A 13,320-nucleotide genomic window follows, 5' to 3' on the forward strand; every position below is an offset into this window, starting at 1 on the left:
CCAGCTCAAGACCAGTCACTGATTTAGTCCCAAAGGGTCTTTAACACACTGCTAAATAAATAAGGGTAGTCTGTGAGCTCCTGCTCAGGATCCTCCACCACTCATATTACCCAACTTTTCTTCTCTCTGTGGCTCCGCTGTGGACCACAACAACTGTCTCCAAGACAGGTCTGTTAGAGAAGGGATGAGCCACAGGGAGTGCAGACATAAGCCAGCCTGTGGGCTCAAACATTCACCCCTTTCTCTCTCCTTTCAGCTGTGTTGATGTATCCAAAGGTCACGTGCCAAACTACTGCCAAAGGTATTGTAGTCATCATAGGCTGGCAAGCACACTGACACTGGTTCATATCAGGACTGGATTATTTCAGCACAGGCTAAAACTTGAAGATACTTGAGCTTTTGGGTTGCTTTTGGACTGGCAGGCAATACTGTCCAAATGAAGTGCTTTTCTATGGTATGGGTCAGTTGCTGAAAGCACAGTCTTTATTGGCAGTGGGAAGAGCATTCTGGGTTATCCAGGTTTTAATCTAAGCCTTGCTCTTCTCTGGACACTTAATTTATCTTCCAGTTATACTTCTGGGAAACAGTGTTTGAGGGGCAAGAGGAAATTTTCATCCAGAATACTGGTTGTGGGAATTGTGGATGTTAAATGTCACAACTGACAGAGGGCATTAAAACAAAGAGCAGTTCAGACCTGTCATGAAGCTGTGTGTATTGTTCAAACAGAGATGGAGATACCACTATTTCACAGTAGCAGTGAATAGTAGCTTGGTCTAGATGTCTATTTGCAAACAAAGGAAACCTTCTACAAACAGTTCTCAAGAATGCAAAATGTGAAATGAACTCCTCTAAATGACAAAGTGAAATATAAAACAACACATATGTGGTAATACTGATCAATTAATAAACATTTCACAACTAGAAAGTGGGTACAGCTAAAAAATTACAGTTAAAATAGTCCATTTAATAAAAGACAGACTATAGAATGGATTCATTTTTAAAATTTGAGAAGGGATGAAGGGAAGGAAGGGAAGAAGAGAGAGAGAAAAAGAGATGGAAAGAAGGAGGAAGGAGGGAAGGAGGGAAGGAGGAAGGGAGGGAGGGAGGGAAGGAAGGAAGGAAGGAAGGAATGAAGGAAGGAAGGAAGGAAGGAAAAGATATAAAGAAACAGAAAAGAGAAAGTAATGTTGGGAAGCCTCTTTTTTTTTAAATTTCCTGTCAAATTCACTAAGTAAACAAAAGGTTTTAATCAGAGCTGCACAGAAATTCTGCAAGACAGCTTTCACTATTGGCATACTCCTTGCTTCCTTTTGTTTTACCATTTTTTTGCTGTAGTAGAAATCTGTGCTCTGTCTCCTTCCCATCCCCTAAAACATTTCTGACATAACCATTAGGGCTATATTAGTTCAGAATGACTCAGTCATGCTGTTCTGCCAGATCAAACCCAACTGTCCCAAACCAAGCACAAACTCCGTGGATTCAGATAAACACTTCAAACATGTGCTTTGGAAAATAAACAATATACTTTATTTCCTATGATGAGACAAGAAGGGTCACATCTTAAAGACAGTCCTAAAATATTTATAGGAAAACAAAAATAATGATGGTTATTAGTCAAACTCTTTCCCCTGTGAAGCATTATCTAAGGATGACAGTTTAAATATGATCATAAATTTATATGAGAAATAACATCTATTGATACATCCACTTTGTTAAGTTATAATTTGTATAAGAGAAATGACCTCATCCAATGACCATACAATCTCACTCAGAAAAGAACAAAATGAACGTACACCAATTTTAAAAGGGGAGAAGGGCAGAAAGAAAAACATAAAGAAGAATTTAAAAATAAACCTTTTTAATATGCTTCTGTCATCCTTTCTTTTAAATCTTGGAGATATTTATGCTTAAACCCAAGTCAGTCACTACTCATCATACCATTTCTGCACTACATTTGTACCAGCACAATGCCATTAGTCATTCCCAGAACCATAGCCATTAGAGATTGAAGTGACCTTTCAACATCATCATGGCCTCCCCTGATTCCTACGATCCATGGCAACAGACTAACACCAAACACATAATTATGACTTCACTGCAAAATGTAGCAAAGGAGAAGCTGATTTCCAGTTTTAAGCTAAATCTCAGAAGGCAGAGGCCTAGCCTTCTGTCATCCAAATTAAAGTTATTTGCATTTCTTCTGCAAGTTTCTCAGCAGTCATTGTGTTTGTAACCACACACCTTGATTTGATACCTACATGGATTGTTAAGCTGAGGAAAGAAAACAAAAACAGCCAAGCCATGGAGAAACCAGCATCTGAGCCAGGAACCTTCCAAATCAAGGACAATTTTTTTTGTAAAGCTGTGTGGACATGGTTTATCTGCTTTTCTCATCCCCACCAAAGCGTGAGGGCCCCTGGCTTCCATGGCAGGAGGTATAGATGGCCCCGTGCTCATTTGATATAACACGGACTCCAGCATAAACAAGTTCCCAGCTGTATCCCTCTCACCCTCCAACGGAACTACTCTGCTCCAGATCAGACTGAACTAACTTGTCTGCAGTACTGGGAGCTGGAACCTGGGATAAACACAGAGAATAACCAATGTCACAGTGTAAATGCCCTTTTGGAGATAAAAAATTAGTTTCTATCTGGCTGGGTGTATCTAGGTATGTGTATATCTGAAATATATTGCTGTGTAAAGATATTTTGGCTCAATTTAGGCTAAAAGCTATGTAACATTATCAGTGTAGCACTATGCCTATGGTAAGTAGCTCTTCCTCAGAGGTATGAATAGTTTGGGCCATTGCCATGCTGATATAGATCTATTGCTTCTAGAACCTGAGATAATACGTATACAGGGCTATTTACTCAACTATACCTGCTTAGTTTTTAATTTACCTTTATTCAAAATAATTTCCTATCAAAATAAAGCAGATAAACTGAATTAGATATTTTCTCTTCAAAAGGACTGAAGAGGACTGTGTAAGGACTTATTTAAGAAATTGTCCCAGAGCTTTTTAAAATGCAGCATTAGAAAACTGAGCATCTGTGCTATTATATTTCAGGGATGATGCAAGATTTTTCAACCTTTAAATTACAGCTTGTGCAAGCAGTACTCTGTTACTTAACTCTAACAGATTTGCAGATGTGTCCATCTCCAAGGTAATGGGCATTGCATTTCTGTCATTCAAAAGACTGAGATTCAAAATAATTCAAATAATGAATTAATCCTCTCCTCTCATTCTCTAAAAGCCTCTAAATACTACTTGGAGGAATTCTAGCAGATATAATAATAGATTTTTATAAAGAGACTCTGAAGAGTTTACAGGAAAAAAAAGGCAAGCATTGTTAATCTCTGTTTTAGAAACAAAAGAGAAAAGGGGGATTTGTTTGATCAAGTTATACAGACAACCACTGCCAAAGGTTAGTATAAACTTGGTCCAAGGTCTGGGCCTTACTAACTATATTATATACCACTCTCTCTTCCCACCTGAAAAAAAATCCAATATGAGAGTACAGATGGACAGACAGAAGAAGGAGAAGAAGGGAAGGAGGAAGGAAGGGAGAAAAAAAATCAGTTCCGGAAAGTTAGACTTGATAATATTTCATGACAAGGTTTGTAGGTATTTTCCTTTGACTGTTGAACACAGGGCTTATAGAAAGCTGCATATTTTTATAACTGATAATATCTGCAGTGATGCAAGCTAACATAACAGTTCTGTCTCAGGAATAATGGCAGAGTTCATTGAAAGGACATGATGATGGTGTTACGTGTGTGCAGCCACAGGGAAACACTGACTGGCATTTTCCCTTTTGACCTGACATGACAATGTTACATTCCAATTCAGCCTAAAAACAACACTGAATAAAATAATCTGTAGCAAATAAAACTAAAAATTGCCTCAGTGAAAAAGGACCATACTTGGAGCTAACAGCATCTCTGAAAGTCTGTTTATTCTGTTGCCTCAAATCTGGTAGGCCCATAATGAATTAAAGGAGCTACAGTTACAAGAAGTGCTTGGAGTGAACTAGAAATGCTTTGTTTTCTTTTTTCACACTAGGACTCAGCTGACTTACATACCTAATCACAAGATGCAAGAATGTGACTGCCCTTCTTACTGTGTGACAAAAAAAAAAAAAAAAAAAAAAAGGAATTAAAAATAAAGGTAAAATGATAAAATTAGAAAGAAAAATCTTGGAAGCTTGGTATTATGCAAGTTATTCCTTAATACAATAAAGTGATATTTTTACACTTCAGCTTCATGATTTGGTGCTTGTGACTGTAAGTTTACAGGAAAAAAAAAAATCACAAAGGAGAGTCAAGTTTGCATGGGGCTGAGAAACTGCTACCTCAGCTCTCCTAAGGACCTCTTTGTACTGGATTGGAAATACTGGACTGATAACCGGTTATTTCTGTAATTAAGGAAATAGTACCTGTTTTTCCAGGTTCTAAAAAGTGTTAGATGAAACAAATCTTCCAATCATGAACCTATCAAATACAATTGTCCCTGTCGAATAAAAATTTTCAGACTCTCCTACAGCTCCTCCATAAAATTCTGACCCTTGAGAAACTTTTGCTTTACCAGAGAGGGCAGACAATGAAACTGCTGTCTGTGAAAAAGAAGCACCACTGTTCCTCTGCAGCAAAACCAAGAATTCTCTCTGTTTCCCAAAGACAGGACAGGGATACTCCAGAAGAGTTTTGCAAGGAGTGCCCTCCTCACTTGTACTACCACTAGCTAAGCTGGGTAGGGAGAGATGACCACTTGGAGGTACCCCCACCATGTCCAGAGGACATGGAGATCCAAGGACGTCCTTAAAAACAAATCCACCTGGTTATGCCTATATTGGTAGATTGGCACACAGACTGTGACACTGCTATTTTGCTATCTCTACTGATAAACTGCTAAAATAGACTCTGGTATGTTTCTGGCCCTGACCAGCAAACAAGTTCCCAAACAAACCCTCAGCAAAGATGTAGACTAAGAAAAGGCCAGGGACCATTTCCCAATAGGCAGCTTGAATGTAGCAAGCTTGTTTATGAGACTTCAATAGTACAAACAACATCGGTCCATGCCAGCTGGCCAGAAGATCCTGGAACTACAGGATTTATGAGTACAGGGGTAGCCCTTGTGTTTCACATGTGGATGAGACAAAAGCTGTTAACATTCAGTGCTAGGAATGGCATGAAATCAGTAAGATTCTTAACATTAATAACATCTGTGGAGGGACCAGGAGACTGCAAGAGGTGAAAAAAAAACAGCTTATATCCTGTGGGTGGATAAGGGTTGATGTTAATTTAAGTAGAGATGGAAGCAGGTGGAGTGAATGGATGTGCTTGCTCTTCTGAGGAGACAAGGGAAACTGGGTCCTCAGAAAATTTTGTGTATTTAAAATACATGAATTCTTTTACTTAACAGTGTTTGCTGGTGTGCTCAAGATTTTCACGATTCAAGATTTTTTGTGCTACTTTGTATTTTGGTTCACTATTTTCCATTACTTTGGGAGATGTGTGTATTACAGCAAGCTAAGACAGGCTTCCCAAGTTATGGGCTTTTGTTGGAAATTTAAAATGCAGAGTAAACTCCCCCAGACTGGCCAACTTTTTAGACAAACTGTTGTTAGGTACTGAGGGCTAATCAAGCAGAATGGAAGGAGCAAATATACTATATCACTTAGATAAAAACAAGAAGGCAAAATGATTTAATTTTAAAAGGTGCAAATTAGTCCTAAACATATATATGTGTGTATAAATAGTATTAGTTCCTATTTTCTTTACTCAGAAGGGAATATTGAGTCTATTTCTTGTAAAACTGAAGACCACTTTTTAAAATCTTTAAAATGGATTTACAGTCTGTAGACAAAGTTAACCAGCAAATTCAGTGGCAAAAGTACACCCTTTTAAATTATTCAAATTTGCTGGAGGGGCTCACCATGACTGAAGCTGCAGTAAGAAGTCAAATCAAATCCCCAACAGTCAGGTTGGTAAATTGTAATAATTGCTTTTTTTTTTTCCTCCAAGGAAGGAGTGGTAATTTTATATCATTACACCTTTTGAGATTATCCAATTGGCCAGGTTACAAACCTGCTTCCATTCCCTTCAAAATTACTTTGAAACAAATAAGGATTATTTCAATGGCACTTGTAAATTAAGAAAAACATATTTAGACTCATTAGTTTTAAATTCCTTCCCTCTAGCATTCTTACCGCAACTAAGTCAAAAGAGGATATTAGACTCTGACCCTTCTTTAGGAAGTCATTAAAATAGATTAAACGCTATATTTTGACTGTTTCATTCTATCAGAAGATAAATTTAGTTTTGTTACATGATGAATCACTAAAGCATATTAGCAACTATTTCAGCTAGGTGTTAATTCAAACCCCAGAACAGAAAAAAATATTTGCATGTTGTTGAGCCAAAACTGATGTGGGTATTTTCCTTGTAAGGGGAGTGAACTAAAATGAATGTTGATTTCATCCTACATTTACTTACACTGAAGTTTCTTCATTTCCTGCACCAACCTGTTCTGCAATGGCATTTGTACTAACAAATAACACGCTAGATTCTAATGAAAGATAAGAGATCTTAAACCTTTTCTTACTGCAACACGAAATTGCTTCAGCCGTTACCTCCATGTTGATTAAAATGCCACACCCGTATAACAACTCATGACGACAATTTGGAGTGCAGAGAGCAGATCTATTTGGGGAATGTAAGTGCCCTTAAGCAGTTTCTGTTCCAACAGGAATCACAAAAAATGGTTGATCTGACAGAGGTATCTTGAAAGTGGGTTTTAATATGGACATAGGAATGAAAAATCTATGTCCTGATTCACTGGTGCCACCTGACGCAGCACCTGCTGCCTTTGTGGCAGCATTGCCTTTGAGCTTGGCTCTGCAGGGATGCCTTCCCACTGCATCCCAGAGCTCATCCTGACAAGTCTGAACCAACTAATGATTTCATGACATGGGAAGCCAAGGTGTGGAATGATAGCAGACTACGCAGTAGTCCAAGTACCACAGATATGCCTGAGACATGTATGTGAAGTGAAAGATGAACAGATAGGCAGCCTTTGGAAGCAATTAGTTTTCTCTCTTCCTAAAACGGACTGAAGTGGAAGCAGTATTCTGGCAGTGTGCCCCTCAATATCCAACACTTGAGGCTTGACTGCCTTTTATCCAGACTCACCAGCCACTTTCTTGTTTGTTTTAACATCCTTTATGGGTTGACCTTCCATTCATATCCCAAGTGTCCCCTGACACCCTTTCCCTGCCTCACCTGCCCACAGATCCCAGTCCAGTACTTTCTCCGAGAATAAGACCAACTGCAATAAAATAAGATTACATAAGAGTAGCAATTTAACTTTATTTGTTCTCTAGGTACAGTGTAAGGGCAGATGTGAAGACAGTTGCATGAAGCTGAGACAGGGTAGGTTCAGGTTGGATATCAGGAATAGGTTCCAACACTGAGAGGGTGGTCGGGCACTGGAACAGGCCACTGGCTCCCATAGAATCATAGAATGGCCTGGGTTGAAAAGGACCTTAAAGATCATCTAGTTTCAAACCCCCTGCTCTGGGCAGGGTTGCCAACCACTAGAGCAGGCTGTCCAGAGTCACATCCAGCCTGGCCTTGAATGCCTCCAGGGATGGGGCATCCACAACCTCCCTGGGCAACCCTTTCCAGTGCCTCACCACCCTCTGAGTGAGGCATTTCACCATTTAGAAAGACTATGTACATAATATTAAATCCAGCAATATACCCAAAATTCAGGATGTTGCTGTCCTCGTGTCTGGGTTCCTAAGACCTGGATTCACCTTACCTCTCTGGCCATTTAACTAACATGCCTAGAGATTTTTTGTAGTCTATTAAGAGACTCAGCTCCAGGGAGTGTGTCAGAGCTGAATTACTTTCTGGAGATGCCCCTGGGAACCCACTAGGGTTCCCAGACTTGGGTGCATGCCCAACCCAGCACTAAGACATGCAAGACACCCAAGTGAAACACCATTGTCTGTCTTGATTTCCAGGTGAATGAGGTACAGGTGCAGAAGACAGAAGGGAACCACCATGTTCTCTAGCAGCTCTCCCCCATCTGGGCAATCAGGGCTTGGTACAGGACTGCAGGGCACACTAACTTATCTCCCACTACTGACTATGTAGGCTTCAGACAGCACTTAGTTCCTAATTTAGGCACTCTGAAGAGGCCAAAAGGGATTGGGATGAACAGGCGCCTTAGCTTTTATCAGATCTAGTCCTCCACTAGATTGTATCACCCAATTCTGTATCACTGCAGAATTTTCTCTATTTCCCTGCCTCGTACATGAACAAACACTTCAAGGTATCTGAACGATTGTTTTGTTCTTTTGTGTATTTAAAATATAATAGTTGACATGCATACATAGGTGTGAGTCAGGGAGCCATTCTTCTGCATACAGGCTACAATGCATTTTTTTAAAAAATGTATTACTTTTTAAAATCATTATTATATTATTGAGTTTAAGGACAAAGAATGAACAAATAAAAAAATATTCACTGAGTTACATGTGGCATTAAAATGTGAATGGCTGCGAGCAAGTTTACAGAGAGTGTTGCTATCTTAACTCACTTTTCATTGTTCTCTAAATTCTTGTGGGTGGGAAGAGGACTTTCTTTGAAAACAGTTTCTCACTATCTTTATTTTTTTTCTGTTGTATCAATTATCTTGATGTTCTTAATATACTACCAGATTTGAAATGAAGATAAATGAAGATTCCAAAAGTTATTGCTTTACTAACAGAGAGCTATATTTTGGGCAAAGTTTTGGAAAAAAATAGAGAGGTCATTTGCAAGGTTTCATCTTACAAAAATTAATTGTAATAAGTTGTTCAAAGATGAGATCTCTGACCATTCAGACAACTAAAGCCTATAAATTTCATGACATTCCTGAAGAGCAATTCACTTCTAATGTTCAAAATGATGAAGAAGCCTAAATAAATTGTCAAATATTCCACAATGGAGCTACTGAGAATTTCAGAATTGTAATCAGAGGTATTAATGAGACTGTTGAAATACATGGTAATGTGAATGAGACCACAGTGCCATGAGAGGCCATGTACTGACTTGTTTGTTTGTTGTGCTGTTTGTTTAAATTTCATAGCAGTATTGTTAAGACCTCTGATTCGGCAGAGAAAAAGAATAATAAAGCTGACTTTGCAGAAAGAAGCAAGGCACAAAAAGAGTCATAGACCACTTGCTGCACCAAATCAGGTAATGTGTTTGGCCTGATGTTGTTCAGCATTTATGCTACATTTCCTAACGTAGTACAGTCTTTCTTTCAACACTTGCTCAATGAAGTACCCTTACGAAAATAATATAAAACCTTTAACACTTCAGTTGTATATGCAGAGACATAGATGACAAAACATGGTGGCAAGGGCATGAAAGAACACTTGAACCATCTTGAGGGATGGCTTTGCTTCATCCTCTGCTCTCTGCTCCCTCCTAGCTTTCCTCCAAATGAGGCACGGTGAAAGTGCAGTGCCCTGACAAACCTTTTGGTAAGCAGTTGGCAAACTTGTCCCAGCCACAACGCATGCTGACACTGCAAAATGTTCTCACCACTCACTTTGACTTTTTTTTTCCTTACCTAATTTAATCCCATCCTGGAAATTCTGCCTCTTAGAGCAATAGACATAATGCCACTGGATAATAAGAGAAGGAATATTAATAGGTATTTATTTTTATACTGATATTAAATAGATGTTATGGGGTTGAATCTTATTAACTGATTTCTCTACAAGTCTGGTGTTTACATATTTATATTCCATAGGCACATGGAAAAACATTGTAAATATGTATGCTCCTTTGGACCAGGAGACATGAAAATTAGCAGAAAGAGGGTTTCTAGTATTGCAATGAAGACTGTGACCTCGCGGTTTCCTAAAATAAATGTGCCCATTTTCACTTTGAAGGCTTGCCAGATGTTGGAGTGAGTTAAAGCACCTGGAAGCACAAGTTCTGGGTACATCTGAGCTGCCAGTTGGGGCTGCCTCTATTGCCCACGTGCACTTGCTGATCATTCATGGGTTAGGACAGCTTGGTTTCCACGCAGCTAAAACATGCAACTGATTCCCTGATAAAAGCCTCTCAGGGCCTGCTCCAATAAGGGTTGAGGGTGAGTCAAGACAACTCTCACTACCTCCACCCAGCGCAGCCTTTGAACACCATCCTACCAGGGGGTGAGCTGCCATAATACACAACTCCTTAGGCAAACACACCCTTGGCATCACGCACAAATACACCAGCATTAGAGATGCCTGTGAGTAAGTGACTGCAAGGGATAGCTGCTGTACTAGCAATATCCAAATGCTACATGCTACAGATAGGGCTGGGCTGCTCAACGGGGAGTGTGGCAAGCTGTAGGACACAATTCACTCGTTAAAGGATGGGAAATACATCCCTGCAGCAGATGGTGGCACCAGCACAGACACAGTCGTCCTATCCCCACTGGAGACAGGTTGTGCACAAGCCAGTCCTGGAGAACTAGTATCAGCTGGCCATGTACTGAACATCTTTACACATTTCTTCATTACTGGTTTTGTTTTGTTTTGTTCGTTTAATCACTGAGCTGGCTTGTGCTGAATGGCTGAATGCTGTAGATCAGGTTTGCTTAACCACCAGCATTGCTCCAGGGCTTCACACTGTGTACAGATTCCTGCACTGCACAGTCTTTGTGTTTGGTGACTCCTCCCTAATTCATTGTCCACTTTCACCCTAATGCCTGTTTCTATTTTCTGTGCTTTTTGTGGTTTTGTTCAAATGCTTTATTACCTGTATTTTCCAGGATCCCAAAATAGCTTTGTTATTTTTTTCTGTTCTGCTAAATTTATCTTGGTATTTTTCATGTCAGCTCTGATGTTTGCAATACTGTATCTCATAAGAATACAAACAGATCTTTCAAGGTTTTTTTTTTTTTTTTTTTTTTTTTAGATCTTTAGCAGCTATTTTCAGATGATAACACTTAATTCCACAGAAAACTAGTAGACATCTCCTGAATTCAGTATTTGTTCTCAAACTGGTACTTTCTGTAGCTTTATGAGATGTTTTTCAACCTATGTGACAGAAGGTGTAGCCAATTTCATTTGGACTAAAAAAAGCTGGCCAAGCTTTAAGCAGGAGGTTGGACTAGAGACATCCTGAGGTCCTTCCCACCTGAATTGTACTGTAGTTCTGTGGCTGCAAAGGTCTCCTACAGACTATCATTAAATATCACATAGTATCACCCTCATCGATCATCTTATTAAAATTGTTCAGGTTTACCATTTACCTGGTTAGCACAAAGACTAAATTTCATCACCTGTAGTAGTAATAGCTGACAGCAAGATCTGTAGCTCTGGCTTGTTTCATGTACTCTTTGCTATTGTGTAGACATTAGAGCACATTCATACTCTCATTCTTTGCCTTCTGTCTCCTAGCAACTCCATCTGCTGCCTTATTTTGTATGTTGGAAGTACAAGTCAGATTTTTATTATTTTTTTAGTTAGGAAAAAGCTGCTCCTTCCCTGCTTCCAGCCTAGTTTAACACATTGCTTTATATTTAAGATTCTGGAAACCCTTTTCAACAAGTGAAGTTCATTTCATCCTGTACTCTGTCACAACCAGACCCTCTTTTCCACAGATCTAGGCTAGTCCTTTATCCATGGGTTCTTGGCCACACAGGAATTTTAGTGACTATTAATATTGGCAGTTCTCTCCAAGAGTTGTTAATCCATCTTCTGTTTTGGGGAATGTTTCTGGTGTTTTTAACCCCTATTGTTTGGCCTTTCATGAGCTATAATTAGACATTCTCTGGCATCCATAATTCACACAAATCTCTATTACTCATTCCCTGACACATGACATATTTCCTTGCCAATGTTTGTGGAGCATGCTGTGAACTGAGTGGCACTGAGAAGTACGTAATAAAAAATGCTTATCCTGTATATTCCTGTCAGTTACACACCCATTAAATTTAACTCATCCAGCTCCGCTGTGATATTTGTATCCCTGACTACAAGTGATTAACTGCCACAGCAGCATAATCTCTTATCCATCCAACAGATAAAACGTCACAGTATTGGGTGATGGGTACAAAAAGGAAGGAAAAATGAGTCTGCTCTTAGAAGATGTGAGAGTGTCACAAGAGAGCACCAAAATATTATGAAACAGTTCGCGTTTCTTAAAACATTTTGCTATTTATATATGGAGGGTGAGTTTTATCTGCAAAGTAACAGATTAAAACCTAAGATTTCTTTGTAGCCCACAGAAACATTATGACAACTTTCAAGTATTTGCAATTGAGGTTCAACATGGCTAAGTGCCGGGTCCTGCACTTTGGCCACAACAACCCCATGAAGTACTACAGGCTTGGGGCAGAGGGGCTGGAAGGCTGTGCAGAGGAAAAGGATCTGGGGGCGCTGATTGATGCTCGCCTGAACATGAGCCAGCAGTGTGCCCAGGTGGCCAAGAAGGCCAATGGCATCCTGGCTTGTTATCAGAAATAGTGTAGCCAGCAGGACCAGGGAGGTGATCGTCCCCCTGTACTCTGCTCTGGTGAGGCCACACCTCAAGTACTGTGTTCAGCTTTGGGCCCCTCACTACAAGAAGGACATCGAGGCCCAGGAACATGTCCAGAGAAAGACTACAAAGCTGGTGAAGGGCCTGGGACACAAGTCCTGTGAGGAGCAGCTGAGGGAACTGGGGTTGTTTAGTCTGGGGAAGAGGAGGCTCAGGGGAGACCTTATTGCTCTCTACAGCTACCTGAAAGGAAGGTGTGGGGAGCTGGGGGTCGGCCTCTTTCAGGTAACTAGTGATAGGACTACAGGGAATGGCCTCAAGTGGCACATGGGGAGGTTCAGGTTAGAAATTAGTAGACATTTCTTCTCAGAAAGAGTAGCCAGGCATTGGAATGGGTTGCCCAGGGAGGTGGTGGAGTCACCGTCCCTGGGGGTGTTCAAGGAAAGGTTGGACTTGGTGCTTAGGGACATGGTTTAGTGGGTGACATTTGTGGTAGAGTGATGGTTGGGCCAGATGATCTTGGAGGTCTTTTCCAACCTTAATGATTCTATGATTCTGTGAATAGAATCGGAACTGAACCTTTTGTTTTAGAGGTCACTGGCTCCATAGTTTGAGTATTCTCTTCAATATCTTCAGCCATTCCATAGTTTGTAATTTTTAAGTAATTTAGTCATCTCCTGCAAAGCTACCTCACTGATCTCTGTAACCGCTTCAGGTAGTATCTTTTCTAATATCAGCAGAAAATATAGTGATACTGCTCATTTCTGTATTGTAATTTGTGCCAAA

Source organism: Cygnus atratus, chromosome 1, assembly GCF_013377495.2.
Source record: "Cygnus atratus isolate AKBS03 ecotype Queensland, Australia chromosome 1, CAtr_DNAZoo_HiC_assembly, whole genome shotgun sequence".
In the NCBI taxonomy this organism is placed as follows: domain Eukaryota; kingdom Metazoa; phylum Chordata; class Aves; order Anseriformes; family Anatidae; genus Cygnus; species Cygnus atratus.